We start from the raw sequence: 27,842 nt of genomic DNA, 5'->3' as shown, positions 1-27,842 counted from the left end.
CCTGCAGTATAGATTTCACACGTGTATGTACTGCTAAGGTTTTTCTTATATTTCAGGGAATAAAAAAATGGCCCATCTGGTTCATCAACTGGCTCCTCGTAGGTCCCTTCTGTTTCTTCAATACTTAAATTGCCAAGCACATATGTGTATTTCACATATGCGCTCGGTAGGTGGATGATCGCTGGAATATAGAGAAGCAGGGACTCTACCAGCAGCTACCGTACCCCCATGCGATCGATATTTGATCTTTTATATCTCCGAGCCACTGTCTTTAGTGGGATCGTAGTATTATTGGATGGACCCACAATGGAATTAAAGAGGAAGACAAGGATTCATGTTTCTAATTCTCTAAAGTGGGAGATGTTATCAGCAATCTGGTCCTGATGAAGGTGGTGACATCAATATTTCTCCACTGAAACCCGTTGACGACGAATCATTTGGACAAAATCTGATGGACAGTGGGGCACTTGAGACTATAGGATGTATATGTTGTGGATCCTGTTTGATTTAAAGAGATTAGTGAGATCAAAAAGTCGTATGTTTGGTTGTGTACATTTCTCCCTTTTGAAGGATGTATGTATTTTTTGCATTTTGTTAATTGTGTTTTAATATGCACTGTATTATGATATGTACTGTAACAAGTGAATAGACATTATGAAAATGTGTTAGGTTGGTTTTAATGAAATAGATGTATTATATTATTATATTTTTATGAGATTGGAAGCTATCCAGAGAAGGAGTTATGTTGGTTGTGAGAAGGGTGAGCGGCTGATGGTGACGTTTATTTGAGTGTGAGTTTTTTCCAAGGGTAATACTCTTTGTCATAATCTGGCATTTGACCATGTCTTTGAAAGCACTGCAGATGTGACCCCCGGCACACCTTCTTCTAGTGCCTTAGGTTGAGCTGCGGTAGTGGTGATCCTCCTGTGGAAATATTTTGACGTCTGTGTTATGCCAGTTATCCCTGGAGACGCCTTTGATCTATTTAACATTTTTCTATTGCTCAGCTCAACCTATGGTTGTCTGTACACTTTAAAATGTAACAAAAGATAAGCGGATTGCTTGAATTAATGCCAGCCACTCAGAATTAATCAGGACGATGTGCATCATGAGCATAGTCCAGGTGTCACAACATTAAGTGTAGGCAAAATAAAAAATCGAATATTAATGATTACATAGAAAATAATTAAAAAAACACACTAAGAAAGAGCTGCATCACTGAAGAGAAAGGAACTATTTTTAAGTTGCAGAAATTTAGTGCAGTCAGTCAAAGTGATGGGTGTCTGTGGATAAAGTTTGTTGACCCATTGCCCCATGCTGTATGCTTTGCTGGGGTGAATGCAAACTAGAAGGACAATTCTGAAGAATAATGGATGATGCCTTCTGAAGAAAATCCCCTATATATGTGTATATTAGGTTTAGAAAACAGTAGTTTAAAGTTTAAAGTTACCTAGCTAAGCCACACATTAAAAAATACCCACCACTTTTCTGATATGTACAAGCCAACAAAAAGAATATCTAGATGGCTTGGCACAGGAGTTGTGGCCAGCATGGGGGCGGCATACTTAATAAGACTCACAAGACAAGCATGTTTTACATTGTGAAGTCATATTGGTCCTTAATGGTTTCTTAAGGAGCACACCAAATGCTAAGCAAGTGGAAGTTTTTTTATTTTTTTATTTCTTTATTATGTGAGATACAACAACTTATACAATTGACAACCAAGTTGCTACTTTCGGTCCATAATAATCAGATCAATTTACAATAGAGAAAAAGACAAAGGGAAAAGTCTCTGGCGGAAGGGGGGGTATAGGGGTTTTCATATCTCAGTATAATTATTAACAAGCGATGTAGACCTTCCATTAACACAGTCAAGTTACAATAGGAGGCAGGCAATCCAATGTATCATATCAGCACGTGTCACAACAGCTGAGTTAATTCTGTGTTTGAGTGTTCCAGGTGCCAGTCGCATCTGTGGGTGCCTAATATTCTCCCATTCTGCTATGTGTGGCAGTGGTAATGTCTGTGAGTGACGATTTCCCTTGTCCGTACAAGTCCTTTACTTCAGGCCTCCCACTAGGGTTCCAAGTAGAGACTGTGTTCTCCTATGCTAATACCAGGATACCTAGTTGTGGAAGTCCCCAGTGTGTTGTGCACTGTGTTTCGGTCTGGTAACCTCTTGTGCATCCTGTATCTAGTCGCCGACTGGGCGAGGTCTCTGGTGTGTCAACCTCTCATGCCTGGTGTCGTCCCTTATGAGTTTAAGGAGGGCAGGTGTCATCCTTGGCCTAAATTGAAGTTACACATTTATCCCATGTTCATAATCCTTTTATTGTCACCCCCCTGTCTTGGAGTGAGTGTAGAACCTGTGCTTCAGCCCTTGCCCATTTCTACAGGTCACTCAACCAGCGATGCACGTCCGGTGTGTTCGGTGCTTTCCATTGCTTTAGGAAAATGGCTTCCAGTTGCAGTTACCGCACACTTTTTACCTGATATTGATGCTGACTTGACTAAGAAGTGTGCTGGGACCCTGCTAACTAGGCCCCAGCACCAGCTTTCTTTCACTAAAAAAATTTACCATTGTTTCCACAATTGGCACACAGATAAGTCCCTTGTAAAAGGTACCAGTGGTACCAAGGGCCCTGTGACCAGGGAAGGTCCCTAAGGGCTGCAGCATGTGTTGTGCCACCCTAAGGGACCCCTCAGGATGCCATGCACACAAAATACTGCCTGTGGCATAGGTACGTCACCCCTCTAGCAGGACTTAAAGCCCTAAGGCAGGGTGCACTATACCACAGGTGAGGGCATAGATGCATGAGCAATATGCCTCTACAGTGTCTAACCCAATTCTTATACATTGCAAGTACAGTGTGGCCATATTAAGTATATGGTCTGGGAGTCTGTCAAAATGAACTCCGCAGTTCCATAATGGCTACACTGAACACTGGGAAGTTTGGTATCAAACTTCTCAGAACAATAAACCCATACTGATGACAGTGCTGGATTTATTAATAAATGCACACAGAGGGCATCTTAGAGTTGCCCCCTGTATTTTACCCAATCCATCAGTGCAGGAATGACTGGTCTGTGCCAGCCTGCCACTGAGATGAGTTTCTGACCCGTGGGGTGAGAGCCATTGTCCTCTCTGAGGCCAGAAACAAAGCCTGCACTGGGTGAAGGTGCTTCACACCTACCCCCTGCAGGAACTGTAACACCTATCAGTAAGCCTCAAAGGCTCAGGCTTCATTTTACAAAGCCCCAGAGCACTCCAGCTAGTGGAGAAGCCCGCCCCCGGACAGAGCCCCCACGTTTGGCGGCAAGTCCGGAGGAGATAATGAGAAAAACAAGGAGGAGTCACCCACCAGTCAGGACAGCCCCTAAAAGTGTCCTGAGCTGAGGTGACCCCTGCCTTAAGAAATCCTCCATCTTGTTTTGGAGGATTTCCCCCACTAGGATTAGGGATGTGCCCCCCCCCCACAGGGAGGAGGCACAAAGAGGGTGTAGCCACCCGTCCAGGATAGTAGCCATTGGCTACTGCCCCCCAGACCTAAACACACCCCTAAATTCAATATTTGGGGGCGACGCTGAACCCAGGAAATCAGATTCCTGCAACCTGAAGAAAGAAGAAGGACCGCTGACCTGGAAGCCCCGCAGAGACAACGGAGACACCAACTGACTTGGCCCAAGCCCTAGCGGCCTGTCTTCAGACTCAAAGAACCTGAACAGCGACGCATCCAGGGGGACCAGTGAACTCTGAGGACTCAGAGGACTGACCTGCACCTAAAGGGCCAAGAACCTCCAGAGGACTGTGGCTCTGTCCAGGAACAAAACAAGCAACTTTAAAGAGACTCCAACTTCCTGCCAGAAGCGTGAGTCTTCCCACTAGGCACCCAATGCCCCCGGCTCGAGTTCAGGACAACCAACACTGCAGAGAGGACTCCCAGGCGACTCCAACGACGTGGACACCCTGAGTCGACCTCCCTGAACCCCCACATCGACGCCTGCAATGAGGATCCAGAGGCTCCCCCTGACCGCGACTGCCTGTTAACAAATGAACCCGACGCCTGGACCAAGCACTGCACCCACAGGACCGAGAGGAACCACCTACCAGTGCAGGAGTGACCAGCAGGCAGCCCTTATCCTAGCCCAGTTGGTGGCTGGCCCGAGTGGCTGCAATGTGCCCTGCCTGCATCACCAGAGTGTCCCCCGGATCCTCCATTGTTTTCAATACAAAATCCGACACCTACTTTGCACACTGCACTTGGCCGCCCCTGTGCTACTGAGGGTGTGTTTTGTGTGCTTGTTGCCGTCCCCCCCCCAGTGCTCTACAAAACCCCCCTGGTCTGCTCCCCGAGGACACAGGTACTTACCTGCTAGCAGACTGAAACCGGAGCACCCCTGTTCTCCATAGGCACCTATGTGTTTTGGGCCCTCCTTTGAGCTCTGCACCTGACCGGCCCTGTGTTGCTGGTGCGGTGGCTTTGTGGTTGCCTTGAACCCCCTACGGTGGGCTGCCTACTCCCAGGAGACTGGCTGTGTAAGTGCTTTACTTACCTGAAAAACTATTACTTACCTTCCCCGGGAACTGTTGAATTTTGCAGTGTCCACTTTTAAAATAGCTAATTGCCATTTTAACCAAAACTGTGGGTACTACTATTTTAAATGAAAGTTCTATACTTACCTGTGTGAAGTACCCTACAATTTATGTACTTACCTAAAATTTGAATCTTGTGGTTCTAAAAATAAATTAAGAAAATATATTTTTCTATGTAAAAACATAGTGGCCTGGAGTTAAGTCTTTGAGTGTGTGTTCTCATTTATTGCCTGTGTGTGTACAACAAATGCTTAACACCACCCTCTGATAAGCCTACTGCTCGGCCACACCACCACAAAATAGATCATTAGTATTATCTAATTATGCCACTATCAACCTCTTAGGGGAACCCTTTGACTCTGTGCACACTATCTCTCACTTTGAGATAGTATATACATAGCCAACTTCCTACATTGGTGGATAAGCGGTGGGTTCTAACACTTTGCATTTGCTGGACTACTCAGCCAATACCTGATCACAGAAAAAAATTCCAAAAATTGTCATTAGAAATTGATTTTTTGCAATTTGACTATTTTTCTAAATTTTTTAAAGTCCTGCAAGGGCCTTGTGTAAGTCCCTGTTAGCATTTCCTTTGAAGTTTAAACGTTTGTAAAAATATGGATTTAAGTTCTAGAAGTAGTTTTTAGATTCTTAAAAGGTAATCCCAACTTTTAGAGTGATATTGAGTCACACAGATGAGACAGTGATGGAACTCAACCTCACACCTTACCTGCATCTAGGGATGTCAGAGTTAAGGTCTCTCTGTAAGACGAAAAAATATAAAGACTGGGTCCAACCCTACCAAGGCAAAGCTCCAAGAGCTCTTGGCAGAGTTCACAAGGGACCACCCCTCCGAGTTGGAGGATACTCCTTCAGATGGGGAAATTAGTGAACAGGAGGAAGAACTCCCCCTCCTGTCCTAAATAGGTAGGACAGGGTTCCCAAAACCCTGTCCCCAAAAATCATAGTCAGAGAGCCTGGTTCTTCCACAGGGGATTCCAGTACCTCTGTAAGCATTGAGGACAGCCTAAATGAAGAGGACATCCTGTTAGCCAGGATTACCAAGAGATTGGCTTTGGAGAAGCAGCTCCTAGCCATAGAAGGGGAAAGAAAAGAAATGGCTTTAAGTCCCATAAATGGTGGCAGCAACTTAGATAGGGTCAGAGAGAATACTGACATCCTAAAAATCCCCAAAGAGGTTGTAACCAAACATAAAGAAGGTGATGACATCACCAAGCGGTTCACATCTTTTGAGAGGGCTTGTGCAACCAGAAAATTAAACAGATCTCAATGGGGAGCTCTCCTTTGGGAAATGTTCACTAGAAAGTGTAGGGATAGACTCCTCACACTCTCTGGTAAAAATGCAGAATCTTATGACCTCATGAAGGCTACCGTGATTGAGGGCTTTGGATTCTCAACTGAGGAGTACAGGATTAGGTTCAGGGGGGCTCGGAAAACCTTGAGCCAGACCTGGATTGATTTTGTAGACTACTCCGTGAAAACACTGGAAGGTTGGGTAACTGGAAATGAAGTGCATGACTATAATGGGCTTCATAATTTGTTTATGAAGGAACCCATTTTAATTAACTGCTTCAATGAAAAGTTGCATCAATATCTGGTAGACCTAGCTCCAATTTCTCCCCAAGAATTGGGAAAGAAGGCAGACCACTGGGTGAAGACTAGGGTAACCAAAACTTCCACTGGAGGTTCTCTATCCATTGTAATGGCCATTGTAGTTGCGCTGCCGCATAATACAAATCTAATAATTCGGTGTGCCTAGATCCCCCTGTCCAAGCGGTAAGTATGTGTCAGTGAGTGGAACTCGCCGGTGGACGCTTTCCCATATTAAATCTATCAGCAAACTATTCAGCGTTTAAAAAAAGGAACGAGGGATGACTATTGGAAGTGCTGTGAAATAGTAAAGTAGTCTTGGGAGTATTATCATTTTCGCAATCACTACTCTCCCAATAGGTGACAGCGAGCACCAGAATGTTAGGGAGACCCTGATCGATCTGACCGTGCGTCCTAACTTTCCTTCCTTTAAGTCAGCTGCGTTGTGGTATATTTGAATACCTAGATATTTGAATGTGGTATAGCACCATGGTAGCCTATAGGTCGTGAGATTGGATCTTAGTTCTTCAGGTACCGGTGTCAGTGGGAACAAGCAAGATTTTGACCATTTGACATGTAAGCCAGATAGGTCCCTGAAGTGATCTAATAATTGCAAGAGGTCCGGAAGCGATGATGTGCTTTTGTGTAAATATATCCGTGCATCATCTGCGTAGAGGGATATGATCTGTTGTCTGCCGCCATCAGGTATGTCCCACTGTTGTGCCCGTTGTCTGAGCTGAGCTGCCAAGGGTTCGATCACTAATGCGAATAGTAGCAGTTATAATGGGCATCCTTGCCTAGTGCCCCACCCAATAGGGAAACTTTCTGAGATGATCCTGCCCGTAGCTGTGGGATTAGAGTACAGAATTACAATCCATGTCAAGAATACGTTGCCGAACCCTATGTTCCTCAGGACTTCTCTTAAAAGAGGCCATCCGAGGGTATCGAAAGCCTTCTCAATGTCTAGGGATACCGCAACCCTATTGTGGTCTGCCTCCGGAGCATCTGACATGGGCCGCCAACAGGTGTCTAATATTCAGGAAGGTGTTTCATCTGGGTATAAACCCTAATTAGTCTTTGTGTACCAAATGCGTCATTAGCGGGAGCAGTGGATTCGCAAGAATCTTCCTCAATAACTCGCAATCCAGGTTCAACAGCGATAAAGGCCTGTATGGCCGTACATCTAGGGGGTCCCGACCTGGTTTGGGCAGGACTACTATTAATGCTTTGTGCTGAGTGTCTGAAAGCTGCTCTTTTGTTTGTGCTTCGTGTAGCATCTCTAGATATAGTTTGAGTATCTGCGCAGTGAAAGTGTAGTAGTATTCCCCCGGGTGACCATCGCTACCTGGTGCCTTGTTGCGAGCTAATTGTCACAATGCTGACTGGATCTCTTCTGCATCTATGGGTTTCTCTAATTCCATCTGTTGTAATGGAGAGAGAAGAGCGAGAGGAAGTGAGTGAAAGAAGTCTGCTACCCATGCAGCTGGGGGGTTAGGTCTCGCCTCATTTAATCTGCTTTAGTATTAATAAAGGCATAGTTTATATCTGCCTGCATGCTAACCACTATCCCGGAGTCAAGCCTTATGACTCCTATAGGAGTGCGCGGTAGCTCACCACGAATTAACTAAGCCAGTAACCTGCTGGAGCGATCGCCTTCTGAATGTGTCCTATCTATGTAATATCAATAATCATATTTCTGCAGGTGCATGTCCACCTCATTCCCTCGTGTTCGCGAAGGGCATCAGGGTCTATCATGCCCTGCGCCACAGCACGCTCCACATTTCGTAGGTTTGTTTCTAGTTGTCAACTCACGGGACAGCGTGCGTCGCACGCCTCCCGCTGCCGACAGACAATGGCCTCACTACACAACTTTGTGGGTGTCCCATTCTGCTGCGCGTCACGTGGCAGTCCCTCAGTTTAACACTAAATATTTGGAGATGTACTCAGCCATTTCTTGGCGAAACGGAGGGTCCGACAGCAAGTCTGGTTGCAGGCACCATGTGGGTATGCGAGCGCGTGTTCTACCCCATTGCATAGAGGCCTCAGTGGGAAATGGTCTGATAGCGTTTTAGCCAAATAGAATGCCTGAGTAATAGTACCAGCCAGTCCATTTGAGCTGAGCAGCAAGTTTATGTGGGTGTGAACCGGGGAGTAGAAGGAGTATTCCCTATCTAGGGGGTGGTTAAGGTGCCACACATACCAGAGTCCCCTCTCAGACATCCACGTCCCCAGCACATGTGATGCGTTTCTGCTGGGAGCGCTGGTGGATGGGACCTATCCAGGTCTATGTCCGGCACACAGTTTAGATCACCTCCCCATATCATATTGGTCATTGGGTCCCGGAAGAGTGTAGGTGTAATCGATAGGAGAAAGTCACCCTGTTTCGAATTGGGAGCATATAGCCCTGCTATGGATAGTGGTTTGCCATCTAGTGAACCTTCCAGTAGAAAATAGCGGCCATCGGCATCTGGCATGCAGTGCCCTACCTCGTATGGAACCTCTGGAACTACCCCACCAACACCTCTTTGGCAAATGCTGACACCATTGTACCGTATATTTGTCCCTGCCATTTGGTTTTGAGGGTGTGTAGTTCTGCTGCTGTGAGGTGTGTTTCCTGTAGTATCGCAATGTGGGTTCTGGGCCGTTTGAGGTATGTATATATCCTGCTGCGTTTAGAGGAACTGGCCTTGCCTCTCAGGTTCCACGTTAATATGTTATAATTGTCAGTCCCATGTGTTTGTGAAATTGGGAGGTAGTGTATGGGATCAAACAGGCCAGTAAATGGCTACAGCGGGGGGGAATGCTGAGTCTCATCACACATTTCACTAAGTTCAGTTTTCTGCGCAGCCAGAAATGCTTTAGTCTAGACCTTGGGGCTAGGATGATGCACCTAGAACCACAGATGTTGGGCAAATTTAGATGTCGTCTGCTGTGCGTGGAGTGAGTTCTGGGCCAAGTATGGAGGGGGACATGGAGGCACCAGAGCGGCCCTGCGATGAGTTTGATTCCATGCTTTTGTCCTCACGATGGGTGGCATACTGATTAGATGCAAGCTGATTGGCTTTTTCAAAGCCTGCGCCTGGCTCTCGGCTGCCCGTGCTCTGGATAGGCGCGATTCCAGATTTCTTATTGCGCTGAGATTGGGGTGTAATCCATTCGTCCAGTCTGGAATCATCACTTAGTGGTTTAACCAAGCCCTTAGCATTTAACCAAGTCCATGCGTCTTCCAGGGATGGGAAGACGTGGGTTTTCTCCCTATCTATCACCCGGAGTCGTGCCGGGAACAGCAAGGAGTAGGTAATATTACACTCACGTAGAAGTTGTTTAACCTTCATGAAGGACGCACGCTTGCGTTGCACCTCCATGCTGTAGTCGGGGTAGACGCTAATATTGTTCTCTAACTGCCAAGGACCCTGCGATCTGGAACTATGGAGGATTTGGTCTTGATCACGGAAGTTGAGGAGCCGTGTTATTAAGAGCCGTGGGGTAATGAATTAGACTAATAGCGTTAGGATACAGTATTAGATCCTCTCATTGTAGGAATGTAGTAGGTGAAGGCTAAGATATGTTGTATTTTTATTGCTACTTGTGTATTTTGAATTAACTGTAATGAACTGCTTGCTACCTGATTATTAAAAAAAATAAAAACACTTTTAAAATGCAAAACTTTGCAGCCGAACAATAATTTCTTGTTTACTGCTGATGTATGGGGCAGTAGGAGCAAGATTGGTGGATATTATGTGACTATACTCCTCTTGAGATAGTGGCTTTTATGTTGTTTTATAGGTGGAGTGTGCCAAAGCATTCTTTTTAGATTTACAGTTTGTCACTCCTTGCATATTATAGAGTGTATTTTCAGTCTTATTCAGAGTTGGACAGGATGTCGCTGAGCACCATATGTTGAAGTGCATGTCATTAAACAGCATGTTAAAGGCTAATCAAGCCTAACTGTAAAAATTATGTTACGCCTGTATTTTTGATGGCTTGCATGTCTAGCTTTAATGCAGTAACTTACTTTGGGTGTGGATGCATAGTTTACTACATATAAGTGATATCGCACATTTTCGTTGTTCCTTCTCATTGCACAGTGACATTATACGTAGAGAGCTATGATCACTGTTGGAAGGAATATTGGATCCATCTGGAAGCAACAAACGTTTCTGAAAGGCTGCCTGGTGTTTAGTCTCATTGAGGCTTACTGTGTGTTAAATTAAGGACTGCCACGTTTGTCATATCCAATCGATGTCAAATGTTCTTTGAGTTATTCATGAAAGATAATTTAAATTGTTTGAACTTTATCCAGTCAAATATAGACCTGCCAGTTATTTATCTTTGTTTGTCTCTCAAACCAAATCAATGGTAAAACTACATTAGGTAAATATTTGTTACATGTTACTTTGTATCTATCACAGAAAAGGCTTTCTATCACTAATAATACAAGAAAGTTACAATACTGCCCGTTTATAAACTACATTCTTTATGTGTACCACAAACTTCACTATTTTGCAACAGAGTGGGTGCCAGTGGTGAAGACATTTAATGGTGGGACAATTCTCTTCTGGTCTAATAGCTTGGTGGTTTGGTCGCTTACAGTCAAGATTGTATCTATTAGACAAATATGAGCGACCAGGTATTGACTAGTGGTCAACCCCTTGTATAGGTTAAAAAAGGGTTTTGGAATAGACGCCTCACCTCTAACTTATTGTGGTAGCCTATCCACATCACGGTAGTGTAGCCTTTGCCTGCCTCACATTTATGGTGATTTCCGACTACCGCTCTTTGCTGGCAGACAGAATAAAAAGAAATGTTTTATGTCTTATTTTCTTGAGCTTTAAATAGGCATGAAATTGGTTGCGTTTTTTGGTCTCCCTAATGTAATTCTGAAACACTATAATACTATATGCCCCCAATAATATTCTCCAATACACTTATTGGCGCTCTCAATCTAATTAGATTTAAGAGGGTCATGTTAAAAGCATAGTAACATGAGCTGTCTGAGAATGCTTGCTATGCCTGCGCTTGCAATGCCACCAGATTCAAGCTAGCCTGGCTGATGAAGGGTGATACCCTGAAACTGGTCCCAGGTTGCTTGTTTCTGGTCCAGGAAGGACCTGGCCTGGCAGTTTGAGCTGGACTATTCCCATGTGGAATAGGGTCAAGACTGATTTGCATATGGCTGGGTCCAAACTGGAATGGCATGGCAAGCAAAACAACTGATGGATTAAACCCAGATCTGTGACTGGGGGTAAATGTTTGATTTGCTTTGCATTCCGTCCATCATCTGTTGTTCTTACATTTGTGAATGTGAGCTAGCCTATTGACGTGTCATGTGGTGACCCCAATGACATTGGGTTCTAGAATTATGTAATTTGTGTTAATGACGTGATGTCATGCATAATTAATCATGTGCCACAATATGCCTATTGAAGCATCATGATCCCCTTAATACCTGCTGGTGATAGTTGCCAGTGCTTGTTATTATTCTCCATGGGCTAACCATAAACACCTACACAGTATTGTTGGGGTGAAAAGACAGAGACAAATCCTTGTATTTGAGTACGATTATCTTCACCCCCCTGGAAGTTGGGACCATTGGACCTCCTTGTTTAGGCCCGTCTCTGAACCTTTCAGCCTGTATAGCCAATGCTGTTAAAAGCAAAACAGGGGTTTTTCTGATATGTGTGCCAGTAACTTATCTATAACAGTTCATAAAAAGTCACTTTCAGAAATCTTTTGTTTCAACAAAATGAGGCATTATTTTTGTGGCTGTTTCCTTACACCTAAAAGTGCTTATGTGCTTGTTCATTTGGCTACAGATCCTCCTTGTTGCCATACCGATGTACTTCAAACCACACTGGCAGGTCAGCATATAAATTACATTCTTTGAATCACAATTGGTCTGTGTTTTTTAATGTCCAGGGTGTTTTAACCCAAGGTCTAGATCTTTCACCTGCCTCGTGAGGTGGTATATGTTACAGTGGCCACACGGGTAATGTTCCACAATAGGGGGCAAATTCCAAATTGACCGTATGGTAGTTTGTTCAGTCTGGAAGGGATTTCTTCTGGTATGCTCAAGCAAATCCCTTAACTGTCTGCCACATTTAAAAGAAAACATTGATCTCTCAACATCGAGGGGGCCTGAGGTGAGGATCCTCCAATGTTTATTGATTACGTTTTTCATTCGATTGAGTTATGTGCCATACATGGTGACACAAATAAGGCGATCATTTTTTTGTTTTCTCACTGTTTGCAAGAGGGATTTTTGACATTTTTCTAGCCTTCTTTATAAGGTGCATGTTTTATTTTTCTCTTGAGTGTTCTGATCAGTATTTCTGCATGTTGATCATAATCCCTCTTTTCAGTGCAGTTCCGCCTTTTGAAATTTACCTACTGGCAAATTGCTCGTTAGAGATTTATGGTGAAAGGTATCATACCTCAAGAGGTTATTGCAGTCTGTCAGCTTATAATATACTTCCGTTTTGAGCCTAGTGTCATATACTTGGATGCTCAAATCAAGGAAACGTAAAGACTTCCTTCTAGTGTCATGGTAAATTTTAAAAAGTTGTCCCTTGAATTAATCCATCTGGCAAATTCAGATGCTTCTGCTTCATCATCTTTCCAGATAATAAGTATGTCATCAAAATATCTTTTTTAGATTTTTTATTGATGGTTAATGGATTTTTACTGTCAAAGATGTTTGTAGTTTCATAATTGTGTAAGTAGAGGCATGCTATACTTTGGGCAAAGTGCTGCCCATTGATGTCCTATGAATCTGTAGATAAAAAGTGGCATTAGCTGCGGGTGGGGGCCATATGGGCACAATCTAGTATAAAATCTGTCGGTGCACTGGAATGCCATAGTGCTTTTTCAATAAAGTCTCTAAAACCTTGATGGAAGCTTGCTTAGGAATGCTGGTGTACACTGCCTCCACGTCTAGATTCATGAGTAAACCCGTACTTGGGTCAAAATCAGCCTATTGAAGGATATTTAATGTCTTTAGTATCCCTTATATAGGGAGGCATCTGTGGTACCAATGCTTTTAGGAAGTAATCCACAAATTTAGAGTGTGCTTCTAAGAGTGATCCAATCCTGGATACAGTTGGTCTCGGGAGGTTGCGGGGGGAAGGGTCTTGCCTTAATATATCTTGGGTAAGACATAAAAGTGTGGAGTTCTGGGGGGTTTTACAATGAGAAAATCTGCCTCCTGAGCTGTTATCCATTAATTATCTTTTGCCTGTGTGACCATAACTTTTATATCTTCCATAATGTCTCTAGTTGGATCTCTGTCTAAACGTTTGTAATTTCATGAATCATTTAGAAGTTTGAGACATTCAATACAATACATCTATAGCGTCGCCGTTATCTGCAGGTTTTATGATGATGTTGTCAAGCTTATCCAGTTCCTTAATAGCTTCCTGCTCTTTTTTATTGAGGTAATGGAAACTTTTGTCATTTTGGTTGTGTAACTGTTCAGTGTCATCAGTGACTGCCTTTTCAGATGCTATCAGCTCATGTGGCACAGCACTTGAGGGTAGAGGGTGTAAAATTGGGACTTGTTCCTGAGACCAGTATTCCTTACCTGGTCTTCCCAGACCATAAGTTGATTGGCAAAAAGGCAGAAAGTCTAATGTGGGAAAAATATTTTGCCAGCTTTTTTCTCAATAGAAATATGTCAGGTTTTGGTGTAGGGAATCAAACCCAACCCCTTGCTCAGTACCTGTATTTGGTGTTCTGTGAAATTATGGTTACTCGAATCCACTATTCCTTTTGGGTTTTGCTTGTCCCTGTTTGGAGATTGGTGTCCTTTTTCTTTTTGAGGTGTTTTTTCCCCTTGTACTTTCTGCTCTTTCTTTTTTCGACCGGCATCTTTCTCTGCCTCTGTCTGAAAAATTAGGAGATGGTTGCTGCCATGGGAAGCCGAATTGTCATGGAGGAAATGTCTACTTTTAAAGCCCACAAGGGTCTGAGGCCTTCTACAAGGCTACATATACCATTGCCTAGTAAATCATTCAAACCATGCAAAAACTAATTGAGGCCTAAGGCTCTCGCCTTATGAAAGCCTCCTCTTGGAGGGAACCCTATAATGTAATTAGAAATGCAGATGGAGACATCAGTATACACATATATGACCACATATAGTTAATACTCAGTGATACGTTCATTTATTATATGTTACGAGCTGAAAGCGCCCCGAAAAACACTTTATGATAATAAATCTTGTATGCAGCTTCGTAGTAAGGCAGCCGTAGTTCAACGGCTGTCATTTTAGAGACTGGTGTAGACAGAATGGTTACTAACTTCTACTTTTATGCGAATGTAAGGGAGCCGGCCCCTCTGCTTCCAAGGTCTAATGATTTTCTTGTTTTAAGATGTCTGTTTGCCAAGACACCTTAGTGTGAGGTAGTGTGCATGCTATAAGGGCAACCAGAAAGTAATGAAACTGGATATGTTTTTACATATATTACAGGAATACACTTCCTTCCTGTGCCAGGACACGCAAGGCTAATGATTTGCACTATACAAAGCAGACCATCCAATTAATTCTACCTTCCTTCCTTCCTTCCTTTGTCTAGTGAAGATTGTATCGTGTGCTTTGTTAATTTGAACTCTTTTGTGGCTGTACTCTCATGTGATCATGAATGTTTACAGCTTATTACTATTACTAGTATAGATGGTGTTTAAATGCACCCTTTTCGAAAACGTATTTGGACAAAGTTTGGAAATCCTGCGTAGATCCTATGCATATCGGGTCACTTTTATTGGACTAAGTTTCTCTCAGACACAATATGTGCCACTTGTTTTCTTCAAAAAATGTCCTTAGGCGTGAATTGTGTTTTTTACTGTGCGTCCCTATTATTTTATGTTGCAATACGTTCCTTTGGTCTTATATCCTCTTAATTATTTGCATTTTCCTGATTGTTTTTGGCTCCAAATATTTATTAGAAGCTCACGTTTTACGCCCGAGTCCTGCTGATTTGCACAGTGTGTGAGTTTATTCAAACAGAATTGTATTTCCTTAATTAGCGGATTAAGTCGGTGAATCTAAATGTTAAAAGCTCTGCAGGATACCCCCGTTGCTTCAAAACCTAGTGTAGCACAAATCTTTGCATAAAATATGTTGTCGGACGTTCACCGGCAAGCTTGTTTTTCGTGCACTATTTCGAGAAGTAGCCATGTGCCGAACCTGCTACCTCAATTAGCGTCAAGCAGACAAATCCATCTCTAATCCGGTTTACGGTCTAAATCACAGATGTGCCAATGTGGATCCAAACAAGCTCTATGCTTACAGTAATAAGTGTTTTCGGGTGTTCTCTGCTGCAGTATTTTCTTTTAAACATGCTCCTCGTGTTGAATACGTACATGTCTGTAAATGATCCTGTCAGCAGTTCTGTGACCTAGTTCAAACTGGCTGTGTTTTGCTTTCGTGGACGCACAGCCTGGCAGGCAAGATTATCTTTATTCCATGTAATTAGATTTTTCTTCTAGAAAATCCAACAACAGGAATTGGAAGGTGAATTAAACAAATTAAGGTATTCAATTGATGTGTCCCATAATCTCTCGTAAGGGCAGATGGTGTCCAGTACACAGCTGAGTAATGTGAGATTTTGGCTAAAGATGTAAAAAGCCACACAATAACCAACTGGTTACTAATTAACCAACTGTGTGAAAAAAAACCAATGAAAAAATAGAAAATATGACTATAAGCCTCTGTTTGAAAGACATCGCATTACCAAATAGAAGCGTGTTAATGTGCTATCGTGAATTTATATGGGTTGTGTATTGCGCCACTTGAAATGCACATCATGTTAAAATGTATTTTCTAACAAACAGAATAAAATAATTATGCAGGTGCTCAACCCCTCCCCTCCATCCATGCAATTTTGGAGCACTTACATAACATTCCGCCATTCTTTAACTTGTTATCTCGCGATGCATGTGACGATGGCAGATATATGACTCGATTCAGTTTGTATTTATGTCACTCTGTTGTAATTCTCCTACACCACACCGTTTCTACTGCCAACATACCTCTTTGTAGACTTAAACCCCCTCCTACTCACCATGAAAAGGTGCAGGAGGGACTATATGAATTTTTTTAAATTTTATATTGGTTTTATTCACCATCACCTAATACCAAGCATTTATGAGTAAGTTGCCTACCCGGTGAAACACTGATTCCGCTGCCATTACAGCTGATGTAGCGGAATATTGTTTTTGTTACTCTATGTATAATTCAATACATTTTTTAAAAGAAAAAAGATCCATTCGAACATTTCTAGAAACCCTGTAAACCCATGACGGAATACATTGGGAGACAAATATTATAGTAACTTTTTAATTTATTCTGCTTTTTATTGCTTTGGTCCCCAGCCAGACGCCCGGCAAAGACAGCCCTTTACTTGCCCCATGACTTTCTCCTGTCCTGTTCTATCCCTCCTTTGTCTGTGTTATCATCTGCCCGCCCACACCCACCATAACAAAAAAAAGGCTATCACACAGACACCACTAGCCGCGGCATAGCACTTTATTTCCCACACACTCCGCCCTCCGTGTTGTGCTTCCTCCATCCTCCTCGCTGTCTGTCAACCACCTTTACTCCTGACAGCAATTAAAACAAGTGTTTGCAGTCCAATGGGTCTCACATTTGCTCGACTTAGAGCTATTAGCGTTGTAAAGTCCTAAACTTTTATTGCCACATAAAATGAACAGTAATACAGTTTTACATAATGAAGCTGATTTAAAGCACCAAGCCATGAGCCTGAAGGAGCACACAAAATGAAACAGAAGAGTTCGCTCGCAGTCAAATATATAAGCAAATGTGTAGCAAGATTGCGTTGCATAGGAGAAAGAAAGAAAAAGTAGTCCTGAAACCATGTTGAAAACATGGAGCCTTATATGTTTTCAGTAGTTGGCTGGTGTGCATGAGGAGTGATAAACACCGGAAAAGGCATGACATATGCATGCCTTTCACAAATAAAATCAAGCAATTTTTAAAAGGCAAGCCCTGATTTGCGTGTGGTGGGTGTGGTTAAAAGCCCACAGAGAGATTACAACAGGCTACAGCGCTTGCGCGCTCAACCCTAAAAAGAACTTTGACTCAGCCAGCGCAGATATTGTCTAATCGCTTCCTTTTTTCTTTTAACTTTCGGCAATGCTGCACAGAAGCTGTGCTGCTGTAGAGCATAGCTGCGCCGCTGTACTATATTGGCTTAAAAACATTAACAAGGCGAAAAGCGTTTGACACATAAGCCAGACCTATTCGCTCTGCCATACTTTGTTTTAACTGTCTCCAGTCAGTGGGAGAGGGACGTGAGCCTGTATTTTCAGGTCTGAGTTGTCCCCGAATAAACATATTTGCTTTAGAGGATAAGAAAAATCCTCCTCCTTTCTGCTGTCAATGGGCACAAACATTGAAGATATTCCACTTGATAGGAGAGACTATATTCTTCACACGTATCCTGATCCCATAGTTTTAAGAAGACAAGAACAGCAGTCTTATAGTGTTGTCATCTTTGAATCAAATCTTGGAAAACTCTAACTTCAATTGAAAGCTCGCTAGGCTTACCTTGCTTTATTACTGCACGCAGAAATTTGGAGAGGGTTTCTTTATGTTAAGCCAGTTGTTTGTATTTCCATGCATCAACAACTTCAAATATATCCTCAGGCCCTCCAGATTCCCCTTAGTCTCTGCGCATGGCTTCTACTGCATAACGCTTCATAGTGCCTGCAGACCAGTGCCTGCCCAAACTGCTGCCGCATTTATGCTGCTGCTTGCCAGCCCCTTCAGCCCCCACAGGCCTCCCTGCTCTTCTGATGCTCTCTAGGACACAGGGCATAGTGCTTCATAGAGCTTGCAGACCAGTGCTTGTCCAGACTGCTGCCCCATTGTTTGCTGCTGCCTGCTAGCCCCCTCCCCAAGTCCTCCTGCCCTCAGTGCTCTTCTGGTGCTCTCTAGGACACTGCTGCATAGCGCTACATAGTGCCTGCAGCCCTGTGCTCGCCCTGCCTGTCCTCACTGCTGCCTATTCTCCCTGCTGCCTCCTGTTAACCCCTTTCCAGCCCCCCAGCCTCCTTTTCCTTCCTGCCCTTTTTAGCCCCCCTCTGTGCCCCAGCTTCTCACCATTTTTCCCACCTTGCTCCCCTCCCGCCCCCTCCCACAGGACCTACTTAATGGCCGCTGCCAAAGGCTAGTCTGTCTAAGCCCGTTTGCACCTGGATTGCGCCCAGCGCCAGGACCCTTGGTTCAGTAACCCGGTCCTGATACTCGTCTGACAAAATCAAGGACCTCAGGCCAAACACCCAGGACCCCAATTGCAGCACCGCCTCACCACGATCCACGAAGGCCCCTTCTCCTGCCACAACTGCCATTCTCCTGCAATGATGGAATCATCGCAACCTCCACCCTGTTGACTCCAAGCCATAAAAATGAACTCCACTGCGTTCTGCTCAATGCCTAATCCCTCTGCAAGCATGCCATGGAAATCTGGGACACCATCACCACCCTCACACCTGACATCATGTTCATTACCAAAATCTGTCTCACCCCTTACTCTGCACCAGATATTGCCACTGCCACACCCCCCGGATATAAGATGATTCACCACTACCGCCCCAGCAGACACGGTGGGGGCATCACCATCATCCACAAGGACTTCCTCCACTGCAGAGCCACAGACGTCAAAACTACACTGATCATGGAACACCTCAACTTCCAAAACAAACACGACTCCAAAACCACCATCAAAGGAACACTTGCCTAAAGACCCCCTGCCCCTCATCACAGCTTCTGCAACTCCATCCTAGAATTCATCGCCCCCCTAGCTATCGACTCCAGCTACTTCATTTTCCTGAGGTACCAGAACTTCCACCTAGAAGACCGAACAACACCAACTCAGCTTCACTCCTCAACAACATGGGCATCATCGGCCTCTCTCAACTGGTCACAGCATCCAAGCAGATCACAGGACACACACTGGACCCATTTTCTCCCCCAGCAACATAACCAAATTCTCCCACGCCTCCGAGATAACTTGGACTGACCACAACATTGTCCAATTCATCATCGAGGAATGACTGGAAGTCCTGACTAAATCCCCCATGCTCCCCTGCCACAACTAGAGCCATTTCACAGAAACTCCCTGGATCACCGTCCTCAAAGAATACAGACCAGTCCCCACGGACACCCTCGAACTCCATGTGCAAAACTTCTCCAGCTGGATCTCCACAGCTGCCGACACCATCGCCCCACTAATAAAAAAAACACCAGGAGCAAGCCCACCACGCAAACCAAATTGTTAACATCAGAACTTCAGACCCTCAAACAGCACTGCAGAAGCCTAGAGAAACACTGGTGATCCAACAAGACCACTGGCAACCTCAACGCCTTCAAGATCACCCTCAAAAGATACCACCACCAACTCAGAAAGACCACAAAAGAAGCGCTCACCACCCACCTGGAAGCAAGCACCAACCATGCCAGAGAACTCTTCAGCATCATCAGAGAATACATCTGCCCCGCCGCCACAGAGAACACAGTTCACCCCTCACAAGTCCTTTGTGACATGCTATTGGATTACTTTCACAACAACATGCTGAGGTCAAGCCCCTTCTCAAGAAACCCTCAGCAGACCCCCAGCAAACTCCCACCTTATTTCACTCCTCGCATTCCCCGCCATGGTCTTGGTAAAGGCCATCAACCACCAGCTCACGTACCACCTCGAACACAACGACCTGCTTGACTCATACCAATCCGAATTCCAGCCCAATCACAGCACCGAAACCGTGCTTATCGCATATGACATCAGGTGCTTCCTTGACTCATCCGGGGCTTTCAACATTGTCTCACACCACACACTCGTCTCCAGACTCCACAACATCGACCTCCAAAAAAACACACACAGCTGTATTGCCTCCTTCTTCTCCAGCCGAACCAGGAGGATCCTTCTTCCTCCCTACGTCTCTGCACCCAAAGGCGTCATCCGTGGCATCCCTCATGGCTCCCCCTCAGCCCCGCCCTCGTCAATATCTACATGACTCCACTTGCCGACATCACACTCACCCATGGACTCAGCATCGTCTTCTATGCCGACACCTAGCTCATCCACTCTCACAAGAACAGTACCGCACGATCCAACTTACAGGACACTATGACCGACATTGCCTCTTGGATGAGGACCAACTGCCTTAAGGTAAACTCAGAGAAAACAGAGATCCTAATTTTCGTGAACAAGCCCTCCCCCCTAGAATGACACATGGTGGCCCTTCGCCCTCGATCCACCACCCACAATCCAACCACGCACCTCAGGGCCCTCCACTGGCTCCCCATCCAGCAGAGATGTCTCTTCATTCTCCTCACGCACGCATGCAAGCCCCCACGATGCTTGACCCGTCTACATCAACAACCGCCTCTCTTTCCACCAACCTACAAGAGACCTCCGTCCCGCCTCCCTTGCCCAGGTCCATGTTCCCCCACATTCCCCACGAGTGCTATGGAAGGCGCCCCTTCTCTCACTTCGCCACCAGATCCTGGAACAATCTCCAATCCTCCATCTGCGCACCTCGCCTTCCCTGAAGGACTTCAGAAAGCAGCTCAAAACCTGGCTCTTCGACTGCCAGCCACAGCCTGATGAGACCAGCAGCACCCCCAGTGCCTGGAGACCCCTCAGGGTGATAAGCTTGCGCTATACAAGTATCCTGATTGATTGATTTTGAAAACATTTTCCTGTTTTAGGGTTTGAACCATACAGCTCAGTTAAGAAGTCCCTAAACTGTTTGACCTTGTTTAACATGTCATTTTAACAGTTATCTGTGCCAGGAAGGTACGTGAGCTGCAATGTATTGTCTGGAGAACCTTATACCATCGCCGTAACCATGCATCCTGTTTTTCACTCTAAAAGTTTCATCCCACATTAATTTGGAAATGTCTCCATTGGCTTTTTAGAATGTAGAATGCAAAAAGAGTTCTCCACAGTTAAGATGACTGTAGGATCTCAAGAAGATCCAGGCACCCTAGTACAAAGGCTTCCATACGTTGTAAAAGTAAGTAAATGAGGAAACGAGGTTCCTTTGTCAGAAAGAAAGGTGAGCCATAGATTTTTAAATAGGTGGAACAGTGATCAGCCATGTGAAATTGTTTTTTCTGAACCATCTGCATTGCCTGGGACATTTTAGATATTTTAAAGGGAAGTTATGCTGAAAAAGTACCATTTGCCACTGTTCTGTGAAAATATTCTTGGAGTGGGCGAACTACTAACACCTTAATTAGGGTCAAGTTTTCTGTGCACCCCATTTTGCAACAAAATATTTCATAAGTGTCTCCTGTCAATCTATGGTCTTTGTAGCAAGTAAAAATTATTTTGTAAAATGCTCTGTTTGCCCATTTTTAAGGTCGAGCGCACAAGTGCTCCATCCCTGTTGTAATCTCTCTTTGGGCTTTTAACCACGCCCTTGTCACGTCTGTCACTTTCATTGGTTCGTGGGCTTGCCTTTTAAAATCCACTTGATTTCATTAGTGAAAGGCATGCACTTGTCATGCCTTTTACGGTGTTTATCCCTCCTCGAGCGCACCGGCCAACTACTGAAAACATACGAGGCTCCATGTTTTCAGCATGGTTTCCGGACTACTTTATCTTTTTATTTTCCACGCAGCACGATTGCGCTGGGTTTTACATAACACGATCAAGCTCTGTTTTTTGGTTTACAATTTCAGCGCGATCACGCTACGTTTTACATAGCGCGATCGCACTCGTTTTTTTTCCTTTCAATTTGTGTGGCAAGAAAAGTCCGGGTAGGAGTTTACAACGCTAATAGCTCTAACTCGAGCAAATGCGAGACCCATTGCATTGCAAATGCTTGTTCAAATTTGTATCTGATGGAAGAAAAACACCAGTCCCCCCACACTGAACCCCACTCGAAAACGGTAGGCTTGCTCGCTTCCTACAATTCACAGCAGTTTTTACATCCCTTCACTTTCAAAGATCATTAGGCATCCGAGAACTACTAGTGTGTTATGTCTCATTATGTGATGTCATTGCAATACAATTTCATGCCCCTTGTGTCTCAATCTCCAAATATTTCATTAGCTTGATCTTTTTAACGATGTTCTTATGACGTGGACAATTAATAATGCTGGACTTGACGTATTTTTCAATTATATTAACAATAATGAGTAAAACATCAAATTTACTGAGGCAAAGTACAAAAAAGGATAGTTTATCAAGCGCTTGCACTATTTATGTATTGCGACGGATTGAGCAGTGCATTGTACTGCAAGATTGCATCATGTAACACAATGATACATACTGTCCGCCACAAGCGGCGATGCTGAGGAACTCTGGAACCTGTAGCAAAGAACAAGATTTTGCTTTGTTCACTGGTATGACATGAACACCCTTATAAAGTCAGAATTAAATTAGCACTCCTCAAACTTGAATCACTTTAATATCCAACCCAAAAAGATGGATAATGATGACCGCATTCTTGCTTTGACCAGCGCAGATGACAGAACGCATCGTATCATAAATAAACATTGATAAAGAATGGGGTTCACAGAACCAGATCTAGTTAGTTCCAGCTACTAAGTCACCCCAAGAACCACACATTCATCGTTGTAGTCGGACTTGACAGGCTTCTTTGAATGTGGGAAGTGCTTTGTATACCGATAAGCTGTGAATGTGTGCAAGTCATACAAATGTAATGCTGATACCACATCCAAAGCCAAGCAAGTTATTAACTGCCATAAGTGATAACTGGTATATGTATCAATATGCTCTTGTGAGAAAATTTATGTGAGCACCCCACACGAACATCAAAGGAAAGATTCTGAGTACATATGGTGCTGTAGGCCACAGTGATGCTAGTTACCCTACTCCTATTGATTATAATGAAAAACATGACCTATCTGGGGACCCCAGTGGCAAGTTTCAAGCTGTGAATAAGATCATAGCTACTCCTGTGGTTGGAGCTAGTGAGGTTACGTGGATCTGAAACACTTTGTTTTTCAAAAGTAAAACCAGTGAAAATGGGACTAAACACAGAGAGTGAAATGCAAGATGTTTGGGGTGACTAACATGGAGGGAGGTGAGTTCTTGTTTGTGTATGCTTTCTAGAAACATGTAATTGATCCATAATGGCTAATTTATCCTCTAGCATTTAAAGGTTATGATTTCTGTTGATAGATCCCCACGGAAACCAGAAGAATGGTCACCCAAGCCCTCGTGATCAGCATGCTGGACTACGACAATACCCTGTACGCAAGAACCACGGCCAAATTCCAGAAAAAACGGAAACACATCCAGAACGCCTCCGCACACCTCATACTGGACATCCCCCGCCATTGCCACATCACAGCCCACCTGAGAGACCTACACTGGCTCCCCATCAACAAGCAAATCACGTTCAAACTCCTCACCCACGCTCACAAGCCACTGCACAACACCGGACCAGAATACCTCAACAGACGGCTTTTCTACACCCTGACCCGACAGCTTTGCTCCGCCGACCTTGCCTTTGCCACCATCCCATGCATCCGCAGAACAGCCGGCGGTGGCAGATTGTTCTCCAACCTCGCCGCCAAGATGTGGAACACTCTTCCCACCCACCTGCATCAGACTAAGGACCTACATACCTTTAGGAGACATCTCAAGACATGGCTGTTCGAGCAGTAGCAGCCCCCTCCCTCAGCGCCTTGAGACCCTCACGGGTGAGTAGTGCGCTTTACAAATTCTCTGATTGATTGATTGATTGATTGATTGATATTTTGATTCTTTCATGGACGTCTTTTATTCTAGCCATTTTCACTTTCTTCCAGGACAACATAGGTGCAATTTTTTGTTGGCACCACCATTTTGTCCTTCACTTCTGCACTTGGTGTATCACATTATTATCAAGCTCAGCATTTCAGTACATTGTCTTGGCAATGGTCTAATCATGGGCGAGTGGTTCCTTACAATCATACTTGATATGTTGTACACCTAATGGCATTTCCCTGTCCAAACTTTTAAGATCACATGTTGCACTGGTTTGTGACTAGGACCAATCACATTGCATATTCTCAACATGCAGAATGCCTATAACATTGCTAAGATGGCAGACTGATATTTCTTATGTTGTCTAGGTGAAAGGATATGACATGCAGATTTTCAGGCCTGCATATGGAGGAGGCACAAACCTAGGCTCCAGGCTGCCCATATCTGGGTGGATACGATGGCAGGAAGATTGTGACTCCCCCACTTGAAATCCTAACACCTAGCATGTTCAAACTCTCCCAAGTAGTGGCCCACTTGGGCCAAAACTGGATGTGCCATTATGGACAGGGCTAGAGCATCACCTAATCTGTCCTGTCCTCCACCCCCTGTCATCTGTCTCCCTCCCCTGTCATCTGTCTCCCTCCCACCGAACATGGCCTCTAACCCAGTCCTGGCGGCAATGGCGGAAGCTTGAAAGAGTCACACAGATTAGGGGACGTGCCTCTGTTTCTACATCTGAAGGGGCCGTTACGGTTCAATACGGCCCTATGCGTTGGTGGCACACCATTCTCCTGGGAGTCCCGGCACACTCGAGGGCTTGACTCTGTGGCTCAAATGTATGATGGCATCCTACTCAAGACTTTCCTACCACTCCGCTTAGAATTCAGACTCTGGCCCATGGAACACTGGAGCTATGGCCAATCGACAGACCGCCTATGGGCTACACTTGGAACTGCACCAACAGAAACCCTGCCTCGCGTATCTTACAATACTTCCAAGCCCTGGGATGTTACTGGGGAGTGGACTTTGGCCTCTCTGGGGTCCTTATTAAATTCTCCAATTCTGGACCCTCAACTACGACACGACTGTTGTGGCAAATAAAGCACAGAAAAGCCTACTCACCTGAGGGCTGGGCATCTCTGTTGGCTGGGCCTGATAAAGCCCTCTGGGAATCCCGACTTAAATTGCTGCATTTCAAAATCCTTCAACATGGATATTGGTCACTATGGAAGCTTAGGCGGGCCAAATTGATACCCATGGCAGATGCTGGAGATGCAGCACCAATTATTGTGATCTGTTACACATACTCTGATTGTACCAGAATCTTGGAAAACTATTGCATGAACATATCGTCCCGGATCTGCCGCTGTTGCCCCATCTCCATTTCCGCTTCCCCACAATTTGCTATTCTACATAATGTCTCTAACTTCTCAGAATTGAAAACACACAAACATTCGTGGATGGCAACTGCCCTTGCTGTGGCAAAGCTCTTCATCCTTTGACACTGGAGGCACCTACTGTACCTACCTACCTCCAATGAATGGAGAATAGAACTCCACAGGGTAGCCAGACTCAAATGCACAACATATAACGTCAACCTGGATACCTTTGAGGTGACCTGGGGCTCCTTCCTCACAACTGATGAAACAGCACCAACTTGAGACGATGAACTTGGCCATCCTCAGTGCCAGACTCAGATCTGCTGCACCCATATACAATGCAACCTGGCCTGAATGCCCAGACCCACACCCAGTGTACCCCCCTGCCAAAAGGACACCAGCCCAATGTACCTTCCGCGCTCTCCCCTCAAGCCCCACATGCTAACTACATTCCCCCCTCCCCCTGGGTATAAGACCCACTGTTGCATAACTCCCCCATGATCACACTCTGTAGATCCATGACTGCATGTCTCAATACGACATGATGGAAACGAGTTCTTACATTTCCTAGAATGGAATCAGGACCCCAACACCACTCCTTGAGATCATTTCAACATCCCAGAGCCCTATATGCACATAGCTGATCTCCCACAAATGACATGTATAATCTTTATACAGTGTTCATAATGTCTGTTACCCACAAAACCCAAATAAACAAATCTAGCAAAAAAAAAAAATATAAAATGGATAAAATGATGTGAAGATGCTATTTATAGTTTGTATTTACACTCTCTGCCTGGAAAAGTCTGGATATTGTTAAGGATGAAGCACGTTTGGCTGGATATTTGAATCAAGTGACCACGCAATATTACCAGACTGATAATTCATAGTAAAGCATGAACATAATTCACAACCTAATACCTGGAAGCACAGTTTGACTGTAACTTGATTGATGTGCTGTTTTTGCTTTGTTGCATACATTGATTTTGACAAAGGACTCTCTGCTTAAAAATGCACACCGGGAGCAGCAGTGTGTTCACTGGGCTCATTAGTTGTTGCACAATGTTAGTGAATAGCTTTTATTTTTATTTTTCATATATATATATATATATATATATATATATATATATATATTCACTGAAAAAACAAAGGTTGCAGGGACATTATAGTTAGGTTCAGAATTTACTCGTACAAAACCATAGAAATTCAGCAGTTATAGTTAGATTTATTTCAAGTAACCATAACTTGCACCCTAAGGGAACTATAACTCGCGCCTTTGCCATGCACAGTTTTCTCATCAATAATTTTATTGCAAATGTTAGTGATAATATCAAAGATGCCATAGAAGTTGTCATCAATGATATAATATGTGGAGTAGTTGGCTGTGCATGGCGAAGGTGTGAGTTATAGTTACCATATGGCGTGAGTTATAGTTACTTGAAATAACTAGCTATAACTGCTGAATTTCTATGGTTTTGTATGAGTAAATTCAGAACCTAACTATAACGCCCCTGTAACCTTTTTTTTTTCTTCAGTTCATTTTTATGGTATTTTTCACGTAAAGTAATTTAAATAATTATAGATTAATCCATACATCGCTGCTCACGGCCAAAGGCCATGCAAGGTGGGGGTTGGCTGCAGGACCTGCAGCCAAGCCATTATAATCATCCAACCTTGCTCCGTGTGCAGCCTTTGCCCTTGCACAGCGAGGGTTGGCCACAGAGCCTGTCTTTGTCAATGGTTTTTTGAGTGGGTGTGTCTATGAGTGGGTCTGAGTGGGTGCATGAGTATCTGAGTGGGTGTGTGAATGGCTGCATGAGTCTCTGAGTGCATGTATAAGCAAATGATTTTGTGAATATCACGCATGGTGAAGAAAAATAATTTTGAAACTATAATTTGACTGTAAAGCACCCCTATTTCACACCCCTGGGGTCAGGGTACCTCCGCCATGACCCCTTATACCACTTATCATTTCTATTTTCCGCCCTGGGGACCCTCTCCCATAACCTCAAATGGCAGCCACAACTTTCTAGTCAGGGTGTGGCCAGCCAATTACAGCGCTGCTATTGGCATGCACATTCATGAAAATTCTCATAAACTACTCAACGGATTTACACCTAATAACCAAAGGCACAATCTGCATACAGAAAGCTAGCTTTCTGACAAATTTGGTGTAATTCCGTCTAGTGTTTCAGGCTGTAGTCGTGTTTAAAGGTCCTATAGGAATTAACATGGGAAAAGCAACTTTGTTGACCTCCCCTTTTCTCGGTCCCCAATTGATGGATCACCCCAAAACTTTCCATGCTCAACATGAATCAACAGGGCACTTTTTTGGGAAAATTTTGTGAACATTTGTCAAACGGTGCCAAAGATATAGTGAAGTCAAAAAACACTTTTTCTTTGGAAAGATTGTCCTAATTATAACTACCTACTGACGACCACCAGTAGGTTTTATTTATATATGTGTGTGTGTGTGTGTGTATATATATATATATATTTATATATATATAT

At 44.1% G+C, this 27,842-nt stretch overlaps 1 protein-coding gene across 1 annotated transcript in view; it reads left to right on the top strand.

Annotated features, from left to right (window-relative positions):
• CERKL (CERK like autophagy regulator) overlaps positions 1-27,842 on the top strand; it is a 421,375-nt gene that overhangs the window by 59,461 nt on the left and 334,072 nt on the right. The window lies entirely within an intron of this gene.

The sequence above is a fragment of the Pleurodeles waltl genome, chromosome 3_1 (assembly GCF_031143425.1).
Source record: "Pleurodeles waltl isolate 20211129_DDA chromosome 3_1, aPleWal1.hap1.20221129, whole genome shotgun sequence".
NCBI lineage: Eukaryota > Metazoa > Chordata > Amphibia > Caudata > Salamandridae > Pleurodeles > Pleurodeles waltl.
The sequence above is the reverse complement of the archived record's forward strand: the minus strand, read 5'-3'. Positions and strand labels throughout refer to the sequence as shown.